Here is an 18,941-nt window from a genome sequence, read left to right as displayed (position 1 = left end):
CCAGTATCACGGAAAAGAAAGATGAAGGGAGTGAATGACATGATGGAGCCATGCTTAGCCCAAGCCCTTGATGCTAATTAGAGGACAGGCAAATCTATCCAAGGTGGCTTGGGTTGGAAGGGACCTTAAAGATCACCTGGTTCCAGCCCCCCTGCCATGGGCAGAGATGCTAGTAGATCAGGTCCCCCAAAGCTCCATCCAGCCTGGCTTTGAACACCTCCAGAGATTGGGCGTCCACAACTTGTCTGGGTAACCTGTTCCAGTGTCTCATCACCCTCTGAGCAAGAATTTCTTCCTAATAACTATTAAAAATCTCTCCTTGTTTAGTTTAGAACCAAGTCTGCAATGAGGTCTCCCCAGTGCTCTCAGCCTTTCTTCATAGGAGAAGCGCTTCAGCCCTCTGATCATCTTTGTAGCCCTCCTCTGGACCCACTCCAACAGGTCCACATCCTGTGCTGGGGGCCCCAGACCTGGATGCAGCACTCCAGGTGGGGCCTCAAAAGGGCAGAGCAGAGGGGGACAATCACCTCCCTCGACCTTCTGGCTACTCCTCTGTTGATGCAGACAGGATGCAGTTGACTTTCTGGGCTGCAAGTGCACACTGCTGGCTCGTGTCAAGTTTTTTGGCCACCAGAACTGCAAGTCCTTTTCTGCAAGGCTGCTCTCAATGAATTCTTCTCCCAGTCTGTACTAATGTCTGAGATTGCCCCAGCCTGGGTGCAGCACCTTGCACTTAGACTCGATGAAACTCATGAGGTACACATGGGCCCACTTCTCAAACTTGTCCAGATCTCATTGGATGGCGGATGGCATCCCTTCCTTCTCTTGTATCAACTGCACCACTCAGCTTGGTGTCATCTGCAGACTTGTTGAGAGTGCACTCAATCCCATTATGTATGTCATTGATGAAGATATTAAATGTCAGACATCCCAGGACACACCCCTGAAATATACCACACATTACTGGCCTCCACCTGGACACAGAGCCATGGATCACCTCTCTGTGTCTGTGGCCATCCACTGATCCATCCTTCAGATCCACATCTCTCCAGTTTATGGATAACGATGTCATGTAGGACCATGTTAAAGGCCTTACAGAAGTCCAAGCAGATGACATCAGTTGGTCTTCCCTTGTCAACTGATGCAGCCACTCAGACATGATTTGCCCATTGTGAAACCATACTGGCTGTCAGATCACGTCGTCTTGCCTTAACTTTGCTTCCAGAAGGATCTGTTCCATGATGTTCCCAGGAACAGAGGTAAGGTTCACTGCTCTGTAGTTCCCTTGGTCTTTCTTTCTATCCTTTCTAACAATGGAAGTGATATTTCCCTTTTTCTGTTCACTGTGGACCTGACTGCCATGACTTTTCAAATATGATGGAGAGAGGCTTGGTAACTCCATCAGACAGTTCCCTCAGGACCCTGGGATGCATGTAACCATAGACTGGTACCTGTTCAGTTTCCTCAGGTGGTCTTGAACCTGCTCCATGCTTACAGTGGGAGGGGCTGTGATTCCGCAGCCCTTGTCTACAGGTTCAGGGACTCAAGAGATGTGGGAAGCCTGACTGGCAGTAAATACTGAGGCAAAGAACTTGCTGAATACCTCAGCTGTCTCTGTGTCTGTTGTTACCTTTGTACCTGTTGTGTCCTTACCTGTTGTGTCCTTTCTCATTTATCACAGGGGATACGCTCTCATTGGCCTTTCTTTTCTGAGCAATGTACCTGTAGAATTCCTCCTTATTATTCTTTCATTCCTAGCCAAGCTCAGTTATATTTGTGCCATGGCTTTCCTGATCCCATCCCTGCACATCTGGCCAGCATCCCTGTACTCTTCCCAGGCCACATGCTTCCACTGCCTGTGCATTTCCTTGTGCCACAGTTTGACCAGCAGATCCTTGCTCAGACATGCTTGTTTCCTGCCTTTCCTGCTTGATTTCTTACACATGAGGATGGAGAGCTCTTGTACTCTAAGTACCCTTGAAGAGTCTCTAGCTCAGATCAGCTCCTCTGTCCCTAAGGACTCTGCTCCAGTGATTCTCATCCACTAGTTCTATAAACAGCTCACAGTTCTCCTAAAATTCAGGGTACTGACTTTGCTTCTCTCCAGGCTCGTATTCCTCAAGATCACAAACTCAACCAGAGTGTGGTCCCTGTATCCCAGAATGCCTCCAATCTTAACCACTTTAATGAGTTCATCTGCACTGGTGAGCACCAGGCCCAGTGATGTTTCTCCTTCTGGTTGGTTTGTCTAATACCTGGACCAGGAAGATATCCTCAACACACTCCAGGAGTCTTCTGGATTGCTTACAGCCTGCCTGTAGTTTTCCAGCAGATATATGGGTGGCTGAAATCCTCCATCAGGATGAGAGCCTGAGAGTGTGATGCTTCTTGAAGCTGAAGCAAGAAGACAATGTTATGTTCTCACTTCTCTGAGGCATTTTTTTTTTTCCGTTGCCCTCTCCTGCAAGGACATGACTTATACATGTTCCAGTTATGGCTAGCTATCACAATTTAGCCTGTTGATTCGAGTAGGACTACTCAGGGAGAAGACAGTATTTGTAAGCACGGTTGATGATAGTGGATATGAAATGAGTAGCATTCCTTAAAGGTTTTACCTTTTGGTACCAGATCAGCCTAACACTATTTGGTTGGTGAAATGTCATAGAAATCATAGAACTATAGAATCATTAAGGTTGGAAAAGACTTCCAAGATCATTCGGTCCAACCATCCCCCAACACCATGAATAGGGTTTCAAACAAAAATAAGCATTTAAAAGCTTTTTTGCTTTGCAAATATTTCCCAAAATATGCCTTTGCCTGCATACATACCCACATGAATGCAATGGGATTTTTAGCAATCCAATTTCTATTTTGCTTTAATGTTCCTTTAATAATCACAAGAACTTTACCTTTTAAACATTTGACATTTTGCTTAAATTCAAATATTAAATATTAGTGAGATTTTAATCTGAAAAATATGAGTAGTTCTTCTTTAATTTGGTTCCAACCTTGTGTTCACCTTGCAACTATCACATAGAGAAGCTTGAAACGTTATTAGCTGTAATTTGTGACAAGCTTATCTCTGAAGAACATTACATGAAGTCCAAAAATGTGACTTCCTATTGTCCACAGGACAAAGAGTTATACCCATTCACTAGGGCAAGAGATGGGGATGGGTATTAAATAGCAATGTTTCAAGGTTTTATAAAGATACTGTAAAAGATTCAAAACAGCTAAAAATTTGAATGTTTATGGAATTTCTTCAGGATTTTAAAATGGCAGTAGCAATTTAATTGATGGCATGCTAATAAAAATTAGCAGTTTTTAACCTTTCTTCCTGAAAAATGAGATATTTTTAAATAATTGACTGAATTCTCCAGTACCTGCCACCTCTGAGACATTGTAGGTTATTGTCAAAAGATGACTGGAATACAGAACCACTAAATATTTCATCTTAATGATAATGTATGCTCCAAAAGGTTTGAACTTTATATTAAGCTTTGAATTGACTTTTGATAAAAGACATACTGGATTCTCTCTCTTTCTCTTTCTCTCTCTCTCCCTCTCTTTTCCATTAACTTTGTGCCGGGAGCAGGGGTCACAAATAGCATTTAAATTCAGACTTTTCTCTGTTTATTACTTGTGAAATGGGGATATTGGTGGTTTTATTTATTTTTACTATTGTAATTTTTTAAATTTGTCTGGATGGATGAAGTTCAACTAATTAGGTGTGTTTTTAAAGAGATGGAATAAAAGTCAGAAGTGTTCTGAGTCAGTTAAGTGAGATATGTCCATATTTGACTGAAGTCAAATGTAGACATATCATCCCTAACATTGAAAATTTTGTGCTGTACTCAGCTGTGCACCCAGCTGAATACAGCTATGTGCTACATGCATGTATTAGTAAGACAATCTGCATTACACAGTAGTGACACAAGAGCCAAATGTCTATCATGGTAAAATGGGCCGTAGTTCAAGACAGTTTAAAATGTATTTCCTAATTTTCATGATTGGCTACAACACAAAAAGAGGTATTTCCTGCATGTCTAGAGTTGTTCCTTCTTTTCTTTATTTTTTAAAGGGATCTCAGAAAAAAAAAAAAAGTTGTTAACAGTATCAAGTCTCACCAAGTTCTCTTTTAAAAATATTTTATAATCACAGTTCTATTGCCCATAGTTTCTTCCATATATGAAACAACAATTAGTATATCTGCATTAAAAAAAAAAAAAAAAGTAACAGAAAAAAAAAAAAAAACAACAACCCTGGAGGTAATCTTCAGGGCTGCAGGTATATTTCCTGATAATTTTATTATTTCTCCTTTACACTTATGCTTTTTATTGTTGAATTTAAGTCTTAAAAAAATACATAGAGTGCTTTACATACTTTGATACATTTTTCAATTTATGAGAAAAAATAACCAAAAACAAAACAAAACACCAGCTCTTCAATAGTCTTGCAATGCAGCAAAAATAGCTTACTGTTCAGATGGTTCTATCATTTGGAAGAATTTCCAAGAATGTGCTTCTACTGTTTCTAAATAAGGGTATCAACACTGTTTTATGGAATTAAGCACTGCATTTTTCCCAAATGAACCTGTTTATTATCAGTATTCAAAAAAAACACCACTATCTTCATGCATTTAACAAGTGACTACTATCCTGTCACTATCCAGTGACTGATTTTTAATTTAGCAGAATTTAAAAACTACAGTCTTTTGCTATATAATCACAAGATTTAAGTGTTAACAAATAATTTTTTCCTTCTTGAGCTGGCCATTTGAAATCTCCTTTTAAGAATGGTCCTGTTCAGAGAAGCAAAATGAGTACAGAGTTTGAAAATAATGACAGCCAAACCATTTGTATGCTCCACGTCATATCTGCTTCTTTTATGGAACCAAAACATGCTTTATGACTGCTGCTTTCTTCAGTTACTTGTATTGTTTTGCAGCAGTAAAATAGAGTAAGATGGTTCCAGTGCATTTTGTGCCTTAACTACAGTTGCAAGCTGTGGTACCACCGCTTGCACTCAAGGTCTTTGAAAAGTCAATTGACAAACAGTATCAATGAGAGGCAAATGCATTCAACTACTCATAGGCATGAAACTGATGATACAAATAAAACTTGGGATTTACTCCCGCCATCATTAAAGTTGATGTCAAAGTTCTTGCTGTCTGGAGTAGTACAGGACAGCACAGAAAGAGGAAGCTTGAGATCGAAGGATGATGGTCTGTAGGAGGTAAACAGGAAATCTCAGTCATGGAAAGAGAAATGGGGAAAAAAAACGCAGAAAGCACAAAATGTTGTTTGCTTTGCAGTAACTGAATGAAGATTGGAAGCTACAAATTCTCTTGATCAAGGCAGAGGAAAAAAGAATGGAGAGGATGTCAAAACATATAAACTGCAGCATATCAGTGAATGTGCAGCTGCTGCAATTAAGCTCTTTAAAGGGCATATGTTAATCTGGAAGTTTGAAGTCGTCATAAACTTTTTTTTTTTTTTTTTTTTCCTTCTTGTATTCACAGTGCTGGGCTATGAACATATATAGCACTATGCAAGCAAGTGCATTTTCTCTGTCCCAGTCACTGAAATGAGTGCTGTGGAGTGGTGAATTCCTGCGTTGCCTGTTGTGGGAATAGGGAGCAAGCATCCTGCCTGTTCTCTGTGTGATGGAAGCAGAGCATATCTTGCTGTCACCAGCACAGTGGGAGCTTGGTTCTTTTCCGTATGTCTTAAGAGAAAGAATTTCTTACCACTTCTTTCTGTCTATGCCACATACAATTGCAGAGCAAAGTATGGTATTGCAATAATCACAGTATATTGGTTGGGATATACATGTATGCATGTTACATTCTAATTACCTTAATAACTTTAACGAAGTCTCTAATTAATGTAAAACATTCAAGAATGCAGTTAAAGCATTACTTTATGATTTTTGTTCAAGTGCACATGGTAGAAAGGAGATTGGGGAGGAAAACAACTTCAACATTAAATGCTTTAAAAGAATAACTCCTGATCTTCCAAATATTCCTCAGATGTTTTATTACAACTGTTGACAATAGTCTCACTACTTTTCTTGGGGTCATTTGTAAATTTGAAAGTACAACAATGAAGCATAAAGCATCAGGATGAAAAGTAGAAGAAATAAAAATAGTGACCCCTTTTTTCAGTCGTCTGGCAAATACATATTTGCTGTTGGATATACGGAGCACAGCACAAAAGTCTCTCATGAGAACTTTGTGCAAGGAAATGCACCGTGTCTGTCACTAAAGGGAAAAAAGAAACATGTCATCACTCCAAGTGGTATTGATTAAAACAATAAGGATTTCCTGGTGCCAACAGTTGAAACAACTGTGTGAAAAGTAGTGAAGAGGTATTACCTTATTGTTGCAGCTTTCTCAGGAAAATTCCAAATAAACTGAAGGATTCCTGTCAATATTTGTACAAGGAAACATGCTGTGGCCTGATTCTGAGGCACTTCACACACATGCACACACATGCATGTGCACGCGCCCCCCCGTGTGCAAAATTCTTGAAAAACTTTATTACAGCAAGATTAAAAAAAAAAAAAGACACACTCAGAGTTTGGTGCACTCTTTCTCATGCTAATATTTCCTACATTGATCTCTTATTGTTGGTATTTGATCTACATTTCTCCCAGCTCAAGTCAATGGAAGGCACAGCTGCTGAAACCACGTATTTTGTGGGCAGCATGCCTTTGTGCTCTGCAGCTGTGGAGTTCTCATGTCCACAATAGCAAGCCTGAGCACACTAAATTAGGAAAGATTATTGTTTCATTTATTGACTACACAAGTTTAAAACAGCAAGTATATCATTTGTTTCATGTTGTATTTGTTAGGGTCATTTTCACCAAAAGCTGGACACATGGTCACAAATATAGGGCAGCTGTACTTCCAGCCACCCCAGCAGGAAGAAAATTACAAACATTATTGAAATGAAATTGAATGGTTGGTTGCTTTCAGGAGGCTCAGCCTCCCACCTGCCTTCTCCCAGCCATCCATTCGTGAAGACTTGCTGCAAGGTTTCCTTCATCTTTCTGCCTCCCAGTTCCTTCCCAATAAAGCATTTATCCTACTGTACAATTCATTTTAAGCAAATCTAGTTTCACAGTGGAAGGGAAGACAAGCAAGTTCAGTTTTTGACCTCAGTTCTCTTAAAGCTTCTTCATGGAATGATCTACAGAAAAAGGAAGGCAGTAATTTTAGCTGGAAGCAAATACCATATTGGAGTAACAAAAAAAGGAGGGGAAAAGAGAGACAAAAATCTATTTAACACTTTAGGATATAATGGTATTTGAATAATATATTTTTCTGCCATTTATTCAGTTATGAAGGAACTCAGTGAATAATAATAGCTGCTGTCAAAGATATTTATATTTAAGAAGGTCTTTATGTAAAATCATTTTTTTTTTTTTATCAGGAATGATTTTTCTCCAGGAGAATTCTGCCATCTCCTAGCAACCGATATGGCTATCTTCTTTAACAGACGCTGCAGTAACAATGGGCGCCTAACCTTTATATGGAAGCATTTGCACATGTACAATCAGAACACTTATGAATTCAAACCCAGTTGTTAAAGTGCTCCAAGGGAGACACTAGTTACCACTTTATCTACTATGCATCTCATCTACCCAAGATTTTATAATGGCAGCCATTTGAGTTGTAGCTGAGTACCTCCCAATGAGCTTCCAAACTAGATCTGCAAATGACTCACATCTTAACTTTCCTCTCTGTTCTCTCTCAGGAAATGAGTGGAATCATTTAGCTGCTTAGGTTTTATTCCCTTCTCTTTCATTCTGGTTGTGTCACTCCACTTGCAAAGCAGTAGTATCACTTAAGTTTGTCAGCTAAAGGTTTCTTTAGATTTATAAGCATGAACAAAGACCTGTATCTGCAAATGGATAATTACTTTTTGAGGTATGTAACTAAATTAAGTACCTCTGGCTAAGGGTAGGCTCTTTCACTTTCTCTGCTTGGATGTTTAGACATTTTGAGCCACACAGATTCAGAAGATTTTGAAGAGGGGAAAAATCATACTAACTATAGCATACTCATCTGCTTTGGTGATTCAGACTTGCATGCCTGAGGACTTGCTGTGGATCATGAACACCACATACCACCAGGAATGAGTTCTGTGATAAAAAAGCGGGCAACCATGCAAAAAAACTCTTGTGTGTGATACCCCAGGAATTGTGGAAACCAGCTTGCAGTAGCTCAGAGCTCCCCAGGATGTCTCAGCTACTGCCCAAAGGCTGTTTTGAAACATGTTTCAGTGAAGGGCCCTCCAAATTTCTTCTGCTTCATAGAAAGAAATCGAAACAACCATTGGCCTAGAAAGAAGGAAAGAAGGAAGGAAGGAAGGAAGGAAGGAAGGAAGGAAGGAAGGAAGGAAGGAAGGAAGGAAGGAAGGAAGGAAGGAAGGAAGGAAGGAAGAAGAAATCTTTGGAACATGTACCTGATACATGGCCTCTGTTCCTGATCCTGTGGCTGATATTCTATACTTTCTTTAAACAAAATACAGGAAGAGTGTGAACAGCAAACACATTGCTGATGATAGGAGAAAATGAAACAAAAAGTCATGTCATTCCTTTCAACAGCATCATTATAGTGGTAATTTCTTGTCTGTCTACCCCAGTGGGTAAAGTGGACCCAAATCAGAAAGAAAATGAAGAACAATAAAATAAAATCTTCCCTTAAAAACTCTTCTATCAATTAAGTACAGCTAAGCATTGAACTAGAAAAAAAAAAACAAAAAAACAAACTAAACCAACCAAACAACAAAAATCAAAACCTGTAGCTCAGTTTTCCTATTTAGCAAATATGTAGGAAGCTATGACAAAGCTACAGGTGTGATGACAGACTCTTTATTAATCTTCAACATTCATCTCTGATCCCAGTTTATCCTCCTCAATTCTGCTATTGCTTCCATTCGAAAGTGATCTTTCAAATTCATAGCCTGAAAAAAAGTACTTTTTTTTTTTTTTTTTTTTTTTTTTTCCATCTCTTTTGTGGTTGAGCAAAAATTTGATTGAAAACAAAGTCATCTTATGTATGCAATTTTTGGTCAAACTGCAAAAAAATGAAAACTGCAAAATCTTGATGCCATGGAATTTATTAAACATTCTCTGATAGTCTGATGCATGTCCTTGGAGTGCTTAACTACAAACCCTTAATTTTGTTCTACTAAGAGAATTAATCAATATTAGATGAATTCCATTCACTACATAAGTTATTGAATTATTTGTGGTGGATAATTTACTTCTAAAAAGCATTTGACAAATTTAGTTTCTTTTTCTGTTTATGGAATATCAGTGATAATAGACCTCTGTTTTATAAGGGCATGAGATAAGAAGGGATGTCCTGGGTAATGGGGAACAGCTAGGGAGCATCTAGAACTTCCTGGGTACCAGCTGCCTGCTGTTGCTGACAGCCACATTGTATAATTCCTTTTACAAACTTATAAAGTTATATCTTAGAAGTAGTTAAGCTGCTATCTTGTATCTCTGGCAATTAGAACCCTTCTTTAATTTTCCAGTGTAACCTTACACAAGACTATTTTTTGATCATTCTTGGATGAACTTTGTTTATTTCAACTGTTCTAGTTCTTTGTCTTCCCTAGTGTATACTTGTTTCCTAGCATCTGGTTTGGTTTGCAAGCCTCATCTAAATCTTGCTTCTATTCCCTGGACCATCCTAGGAACTATTTTTTTTTTTTTTGGTATCTATACCGATTTCTTACTTTTATTATTATTGGACTTAATTCAGTTGTTTTTTCTAATTTCAGAAACCAGTCTTGAGCAGTTTGTAAGAATTAAATAATCAACATTCAGTGTTGATTGGTCTAAAGTATGGTTTTTACTCATAATCTTACTCTAAACTTACTTTTTTTTTTTTTTTTTTTTTTTTTTTTTAATTGTAGCTCACTTAATCTGAGTCAAACTAATAATAAAAGGGTAGAAAATGTCACTTTGGTTTCACTTTTGAAGGTTTCTTTCAGAGTTACTTGCTGAATTACCAGACAAATAAAATTAGATTATTTTAGAACCATTTAAAGTATTTTTCTGGGCCATACATAGCTTGCCTAGGGATATTACACTAGAAATCATCCTGTTTACTATAAATTTATTATTGGTGATGATTCAAAATATTTACAGTCTACCTTTCTATGTCTAGCCTGCTCTATGTCTATTAATCCATCCTTCCTTTCAATCTTTCTGCATGGTCCTCTTCTTACCTCTTCTTACCTGCTATGAAATTGCCAGATGACAATGGCTGGACGAATCATTCCTGACTGATTTTTTTTTTTTTTTCTTCTTATAAAGTTAACCTCATTTCCCTGTTACTTGTATGTGTAGCAAGTCTCTAATTAGCTGTTTCCTATTCAGACATCCCACGTGTCTCTACTTGATTTCAATTTCAGTGAGTAAAGCATCTTGCAATAAATCAGGAAAGATCTGTGAAGAGGAAATTTGTTTTCTAGTGGGTATGTTGTCATTGGCAGATCACAAACTAAGGTATGTATTGAACATATAAGGTCGAAGGGGATAAGGTTGCCTACTGAGCTGCAAATACAAAGTAAAGACCTAACTAATTAAGACAGAAGGCGAGGCAGAAATCAGTTGTACAACACTTCTTGGATCTCTGACTTGGTACAGATGTTGTCTGTGTTCTTTCTCTAGATGTTTGCTATAGTTGCTTGCTGAACCAAGTTAGATTTTGTGTATTTTATCAAAAAGGCAAAAGTGAGGAGATAATTAGCTCAGCTTTTCTTTTGTAATGTAACAACGTCCTACATATTACCAGTGAGCAGGAAAGCTTTTGATGAAGTAAAAGATGCAATTTTATGAAAAATATTTTGCCATTAAGTGTGAGAGGTTAGACTCTAAATGTGAGAAAATTGTTCCCTTTTTCCTGCTGAAAGCAAAGCAAGAGCTGATCCACCTCTCCCTGGCTTGGAAAACTGCTGTGCTGGAGCTTGCTTTCATTGTTGGCTGATGTACTGAGAGCTCCCCCTCCTGTTTCATCTTACTTTTAAGTGCATGCAGAAATCACACTTCAAAATCACAATTTTCTGATGTCATCCATTTTTTTTCTGCACTATGATATACCAGCATAGAGAATACTTTTTACTGCCAAGTAAGTATATTTCCACAATCTTAAGTATAAGTGTAACTTCTAACAGAATGGAGAGAAGAAGATCCTGCCCAAAACTTTTACATACAGTCCCATTTTCCCAACCCCTGATTTTGGGATTATGGCATTGATTTTCCTTTTTCTCAGTTTTCTACCTGTAAGGTGAGGACCATAATATTTCCTATGCTAAGCAATTTACAGAAAAGTTGGGAATTTTATTTGTACAATTTCTCATGTATTTTCAGATTAAAAAAAATAATAAAAAATCTTGGATAATCAGATTTAAGAAATATCACCAGCTTAGATTCAAGGTGGGACACAATGGAACCCAAGGAAAAGTAATTACGACATAGCATTAGTAGTTCATTGCTCTCAGGCAAGAGGAGCTGAAGGCAGTTGAGGAGGAGCAGGTTATAACTATGAGTGAGAAGGGTATCAAAAGGGGTTGTATCCAAGCACTTTTCACTTATTACTACATCTGTAGTACAGAAATTGAGTGATATCTTCTGGGGGCTGGCAGTAGATTTGCAGTTCCACCATTTACCAGCCACTCATGTCTGAGCAGAAATGACCATGGAGCAATTTTGAGCCTACAGACTGCGTGTTGTCCAGAGGAGGGCCACGAAGATGATCGGAGGGCTGGAGAACCTCTCCTATGAAGAAATGCTGAGAGATCTGGGGATGTTTGGCTTGGAGAAGAGAAGTCTCTGGGGAGACCACATTGCAGCCTTTCACTACATAAAGAGGGCTTATGAAAAAAACAGAGTGACTTTTTACTTGTGCAGACAATGACAGGACAAGGGGGAATGGTTTTAAACTAAAAGAAGGAAAATTTAAATTGGATGTTAGGAGGAAATTCTTCACTCAGTGGATGGTGAGGCACTGGAACAGGTTGCCCGGAGAAGCTGTGGATGCCTCATCCCTGGAGATGTTCAAGACCAGACTGGACAAGGCTGTGGGCAACCTGGCCTGGTGGGAGGCATGCCAGCCCATAGCAGGGGGTTTGGAACTAGTTGATCTTTAAGGTTGCTTCCAACACAAACCAACACTATGATTCTTTGACATTTTCATGAAGCTTGCTATCGGTATCACATAGGCTTCTAATTCAGAAAGAACCATAGCTGATGGTGTGCATCATCTTTAATGATTTGATTTCAATTAATGAACGACTTCAAGGAGCCTCAAAAGTTGCTAATGGAGAAGAATTCCTAGCAATCATATGATTAATTTTTATTTTCCTTCAAGCAAAAGAGACTAGAGGACAGAAGATTCTAGAAACAACCTGCTGGTAAAGTTAAGTGATCAAAGAAACAGATGCTTGCTTTTGTGGAACATTGCTCACTTTTGTGTAAGAAATCAGGGTTACATAGTTTGAATGTCAATATATGGAAAATCATGATTATATATCTGTCTGCAGACATACGTAACATTCACATTACTTGTGTTAAGATAGCATAGGAGTTTACAAAAACTTAAAGTGTTTTATCCAATGGAGAAGAATATTATATCTCTTTGTGATGTATAAAAAGATTGCAAAATGAAAAGCAGTGACTTCTGAGGTACCAGTGCTTATGACAGTTACATTTTGGTTATACAGACAAAATAAAGCTCCAACCATGAGTTAATGCAACATTTAGAAATTATCTTTTAAAGTTAGGTTGTTATAATATATATATATATATATCTACCATTTGATATGGCATTTCACCATTTCTCCTTTCTTGCTTTTTGTATTTTTTTTTGAGTGTGTTATTTCATAAAGCTCCCTTTCTCTCTGCTTTTCACTTTCCTCTACACCCTCCCTCCAGATTTGTCTTCTGAATCAAACACTTCTCTTCTGTTTTCTCACAGTAAACACATTTATCCAAAGAAAATGGAAAAGAGGCAGGAGGGAAGATGCTATAGTCACAAAATCTTCCCTTTGTGTAAGGTGTTGAAGAAAATGCATAAGAAGGAATTTCCAATAAATGTGACTGAGGTTGTTTTGGACTGTCTTATGTCTTATTTTTCAATGGTCCTTGCAATTCTTTTTTCACTGATGAAGTTCTTCTGGAAAAGTACACTATTAGTTCCTCATCATGTGTGAGAAGAACTGTTTTTGTAAGATTCCTCCCCTCCTCCCCCACTGAATTCATGAGAAAGACAAGGAAATAAGAAAATTTTTCATTATGTCTGAGGATTTTAGACATAAGTAAATATTTTAAAGAAATCTATATGAACAAGAAGTCTTCCCATCTGAGGGATGGCCTTCCATAATCTTCTTTGCATTTATGAATTCATGTAGAGCAAAGGAGTCAAGAGCTTCTTCCTTTTCAAAGGAAGGCTTCTTCCAGAATCCTTCTTCCTTTTGCTTTTTTTTTTATATATTTTTTTTTCCTTTTTCTATTTTCCTTTTTTATTTTTTTCCTTTTTCCTTCACTCCCATCCCCCCCCCCCCCCTTTTTTTTTCCTTTTTTCTTTTCTTTACAGGCTCTAATTTTCCTGTTTAACCCTGCTTTACTCTCTTTTGTAGTCCTGCAAGCGATAGAGACAGCCTTTGGAAAGTTCTGGGAACCAGAGGCTTGCAAAAAAAAAAGTTTTGGTGACATGAGAACTCAGCAAGTCAGAGTCTGAGAACTGAGACCAGGCGCCTGAGAAAGAAACATCGATGTCTGGAAGGAAGCAGGGCCTCAGGAAGGATACAGTGAGTCTGGGACTTGCAAAGTGCATTGTGTCTTAGAACTGCTGGTGAGATATTTCATTGCTTTAGAACTTTGTTTCAGTTTTGTCTACAGAAAGGAAGATCATACTTTGTTTGCTTTAGTTCTCACACATCAGGCTTGATATTCCATGTGAGCTTTTTTGGAGTTAAGACCTGAAGATGCCAGTGCATCCCTGGTGCTGGGGACCTTAAAGACTCAGACGCTTAAAAGTGAATGGGTCTACTTTGAAACAACCCTACTTAATGATAATTTCAGTAGTGAATCACATAGAAAAAGGTGTTTACATCCTCTGGATTGCCTTGCTTTTGGGTATGTTTCCCAGAGGTGCTTGCACATTAAATACTCTCCTTCTGTTACATAAATCACCTTTTCCTACAACTCCACAAGCACTGCAGGTTCACACATAAAACAGTGTTTCTGGAGCCCACTGCTGTAAGATTGCATAATCATTCATGCAGCTTATTCATCAGAGAGAGGAGAATGAGGCTACTTTGCTGCTGTTGTGTGTAGAATATGCAGAAAAGCAATGGTTAAATAACAGCAGTAGCAGCCAATGAAGCACCTGGATTTGGCTAGCTACACAAATGGACAAAAAGGAGGATTTTCTTCCTACTTCTTCATTAACATAAGTGATTATGTGTTGTCTTTGCTGATCACTACATACAGATTATAGATAAATCAGGGCAGAAAACTGTGAGAAGAAGGTAAGAGACTGTGTGAAACAGATGGAGAAATACATTGGAAGGTAGCTTTGGGACGATGAGAAAGAGGAAAGGGAAAGAGTGAGATCATTGCCCTGGAGATTAAAGAGCAATTCAAGACCTCTTCCTATCAGTGAGGATTAGGATGGCAGGGGAATGCTCTTATAGGTTGCTTATACGTTGCTATTTATTTGTCTGGATTTTTGTTTGTTTATTTGTTTGTTTGAATATATAATAGTCAATAATCTTTTGTAGAGAATAGGCAATAAACATCTATGGCTTTAAAAACCAGAACACAGGCGAACTAACACTGACTTTTTTTTTTTCACCTTTGTGATTTTTTTAAAGACAAATCACTAGAAATGTTGGCCCTGACTGCCGATTCACAGCTTCTGACTGCATGATTATTGATAGGAATTCCAGTATGATGGACCAGCCACAGCTGTATTTCACAGGGTATGGTAGCAGTACTCACTGACTCAATAATTTATTTAATCAACAGTGTCATTTATTTCATAAAAATATAATATTTGTAACATGTATTTGCACAAATTTTACAAGAAATACTTTATTCTTAGTCTTACAGTTAGTTACTCCGAAAGTACATTTAGTTATTTCAAAAGCATCTCAAGCCACTTTCAGCAATCTCAAGACAAAATGGATTGCAAAACAAACTCCATGTGTTACTCAGGCTGAAACTTGGTATCTGAGTGTAATGAATAAGCATATTAAGGTTGTTCAGTTAATATTTGACTACTCTCTCTGCTGTTTTACCATAACTATTTTTGTTGTCACATGTTGCTGTACATCTGGGTAGACATGTATTATTGTAAAAATAAAAGCTACACTTTAAAATCTCTAAAATAAGCACCTAAAATAGAAAATGTTAAGCACTTATGTACTGCATTTTCAATTCTTAATGCATTTCCTAGTGAAATTAAAAGATTGAACAGCTTTATAAATATATTTCATGGCATTTTCATATTATGGGAACAATATATTCTTAAGCACTCCCTGCATCTAAAATTTGTCTCGATGTGGCCCATTTATTTTAATTTAGGTCTGTCAGTGAAAAAAAAAAAAAAAGAAGTAATTAAACTTGTAACTAGCATGGAGAAACGTTTTGCGTTCTAACACTAGCTTGATACCCAGTAGTTTCTTTATATTTCTTTCAGTTGTCAGATCAAAGTCTCTCAAGTACTATAACTCAGCCATGCTTTGATTAATTACTTCACACAATGAATTTGCAAATTATATTTCTGAAGTGATTTATGTACTTTTTAGCTTCAATCAACCCTCTTTCCCCCCCTTTTTTTTCCTTCCCTTCTCCGATTTTTATTCACTAATGTAGTCAATCCACACCTTGGAAAAATATTTTTGAAAAATAACTGATGTTATTTTATGCTTAACAAATTGGTATAAACAGAGGTTCCCAGTAGAGAGCAAAGTCTTACTTGAAGAGTTCCATTGAATAGAACTATAAGTATCACTTAATCTGCTGTCACCCACCAACAGTCCTAGTCAGGTCCTGAGCCTCGCTGCTTTGCACAAATACATGAAGTCCCTCTCTAAAAATTCCCAGCTACAGGTTTTATCTAGGCTGAGGTTTTGTTCCAGACAGGGCTACTGGAATACCTGGGCTAAGGCAACACTAAAGATGCATGTTCAAAACAAATATATGGTTACTGTAGTTAGACATTGGTAAATAGTATACAGGGAAGTAATAACATGTCTGCAGCAGTGATGTGCTTGTTTGGGCAAATTTTAGTGTTTACATTTGTGGTTTCATTCTGCAGTTTCACATAACATACTGTTAGTCATGCTTGATCCCTCTGCATTACATAGTGGTATCTAATATCCATTTAGAGATATTGCACTTATAGATATAAATTTCCATTCTGTCCATACAATTTGATCTGACAAGACTCTGAAGGAGTGTTATGAGTTTTCTTTTTTTTCTCTCTACCTCTATATGATCTCATTAGTTATGAGTGTTTGAACAGAGCACCCATTCACACCCTTTAGAAATCATTTTGATTTTTTTTTCTTTTTAATTTAGAGATGAACTGGACAAGGACATGTGAGTGGAGGTAAAGGACCTGTATTGGCGTCTGGTTTAGAGACATGACTAGAATACTGTCCCAAATCTTCTTGTTCCTTCTCACATCTACAATTTGCTTTGCCCATCTGTATGAGGAACCATATAGAGTGCATCTTCACTGTTAAATGGGCTGAGGTCTTGAACTATGAATTCACTCCCTGGCTTCCTTTTGAAATACACTAACAGCTCTCTGTGGGACAAAACCCAGCTATGGTTTGGGGGATCGCACATTCTGAAGGCTCCTCATGACAGGAAAAATAAATGAGGTTTCAGTAAATTTGGTTCTTTGGCACTTGTGGCAAGCTTTTTGCTCTAGAATAACCCCAACGCCTTCACATCATGTCCCAGAATGTGCAATGACTTCCTTATTATGTGACATATAACTGCTCTGCTAGTGGACTTCAGTGGTGATCTCACATTTTGTACACATTGAACTAGGAAAAACAAACAAACAAACAAAAACACAATAACCCATAAAAATTTGCACATTAAAAAATGGAGGCACCTGACATGCAGGGTGGATGAAGCTACTCTCTGCTCTCTGCTCTAAACAGGGGCAGCCAAGTAATGGATATGAAAGCACTCTGCAGCGACTGACACAGAAGTGAATGATCATTCCCTAGGACAGATGCATTGAGCCATATAGATATAACACAGTCAGATAAAGATATGTAGACCAACTCATGTCTCCAGTAACAGCTGGTAGTGGAGGCTGGATGTAACAGGTATGCATTTGAATTAAATTTAGAATGATACCTGTATACCTTTCCTATCCTAGCTTGATTGTGCTTTCTACCTTCAATTTTAAAAAATCTCATTAGTTCTGGACCTGATCCTGGATGTTGGTAGACACAGATCTATTTCTATTTGCCAGGAAATATTTTTCAGATAAATTTTCCTGATCTTTCTGAAACCGTGCTCTTGCAAAATTTTTTGTAAGAGTTTCAGCAGACTTTATGTCTCCTATACAAAATTGTTTCTTATAATGTTCACACTTTTGCTACTGAAATGCTAATTTCACCTAAACAAACAAACAAGCTTGGAATTAATTAATGTGAGCAGTACTTGTATACAAATTCACTTTACAGACTGCTTAATTTGGTCACTAAAACTTAGGCAGGGGAATTGTAGTTTCTTTAGTTTGTCTTGCCATTGCCAAAGCAGTGTTCATGGAATTTTTCAAACTTTATTTAGATATTAAAATGAGCACAGACTGTGTGCAGTTGTAAAATGTCATTGTAAGCTGGGGCATAGTGTTGCCTCCACCTTTTAAAAAGCAAGTTCAGCTGATTCAGACTGAATGTCCATGGTCATAAAAAGGAGTCTACCAGTGCAGTATGTTTTCCCATGACTCTCTCTAAGGATACAAAAAGTATGGATCAAAGTCATAAGGTTGTTTCCTACTGCTAGGCTCCAAATCAACAAGCAAGAATGTCAACAAGCTGAGTGCCAGCTTTGCATGAAATAACAGTCATGGGAGAGATCCTAATGATATGGATAGGATAATTTTTATTGAGGGTGCAGGGATATCAATGTCTCTTTTGTATTGAAGCAGGAAATTCAAGTGTAATGTTCTTTAGCCATGTAACAAATATATAAAAAGATTACTGTTATTGTAGAATAAATCAAAATAAATAATACATTCCTGCAAGGACCTTACACTTCTTAAACTAGGATTTATTCTACTTGAGTTTGTTTTTCACCATGTTCATATGTATCTGCAATGATCTTTGTAAAGGATCTGTTAGGACACATGATATGTACTTCCTTCTAAATATAAATGAAAAAGTTCAAAAGTAATTATTTCTTTGTGCCTATTATTACCTGTGTGTATGGATTCAGATTTTCCCCTGTTGCTTGTTAAATATTGTCAAATCTACCTAAACTTATTTTATTTTACCATTGTAGTATTTCCATTAGCCTGGTAAACATTTTGCAGTTGTTTATAGTTTAGCATTTAATTTATGCTGTTGTTCCCTTTCAGTTTTCAAGTTGTTTCTTAATAAAGGAAATTAACAAGTTAAAAAGTAAAGAAAGTATTAAAACAAAAACAATGCACTAACCTCCTGAAATCTGTGTATGTAATACCTAGTGATATTTGAACTAGAAAAATAAATGAATAGTGACAGAAAAAAAACATTGATAGGGCCTATCACATTATAGAGTAAAGAATTATTGTAGTATGTATTGACATTGGAAATGATATTAAGACCCGGATTCCAAGAACATCCGTGTCCTCAGTTTTACCAGTTACAGTCCTTTTCCTGCAAATGAAGTGTTAGGTCAGC

General features: G+C 37.5%; 1 long non-coding RNA gene across 1 annotated transcript in view; it reads left to right on the top strand.

Moving 5' to 3' along the window:
* The window catches only part of LOC119715637 (uncharacterized), a 56,262-nt gene extending 37,618 nt beyond the window's left edge, over positions 1-18,644 (top strand). Inside the window, exons 2-4 of the long non-coding RNA XR_005262899.2 lie at positions 13,662-13,876; positions 14,901-15,008; positions 16,612-18,644. This is a non-coding gene — a long non-coding RNA (uncharacterized lncRNA). The remainder of the gene's footprint in view (positions 1-13,661; positions 13,877-14,900; positions 15,009-16,611) is intronic.
* The last annotated feature ends 297 nt before the right edge of the window (positions 18,645-18,941 follow it).

The sequence above is a fragment of the Anas platyrhynchos genome, chromosome 1 (assembly GCF_047663525.1).
Source record: "Anas platyrhynchos isolate ZD024472 breed Pekin duck chromosome 1, IASCAAS_PekinDuck_T2T, whole genome shotgun sequence".
NCBI lineage: Eukaryota > Metazoa > Chordata > Aves > Anseriformes > Anatidae > Anas > Anas platyrhynchos.
This window is presented reverse-complemented; position numbering and strand designations above follow the sequence as displayed.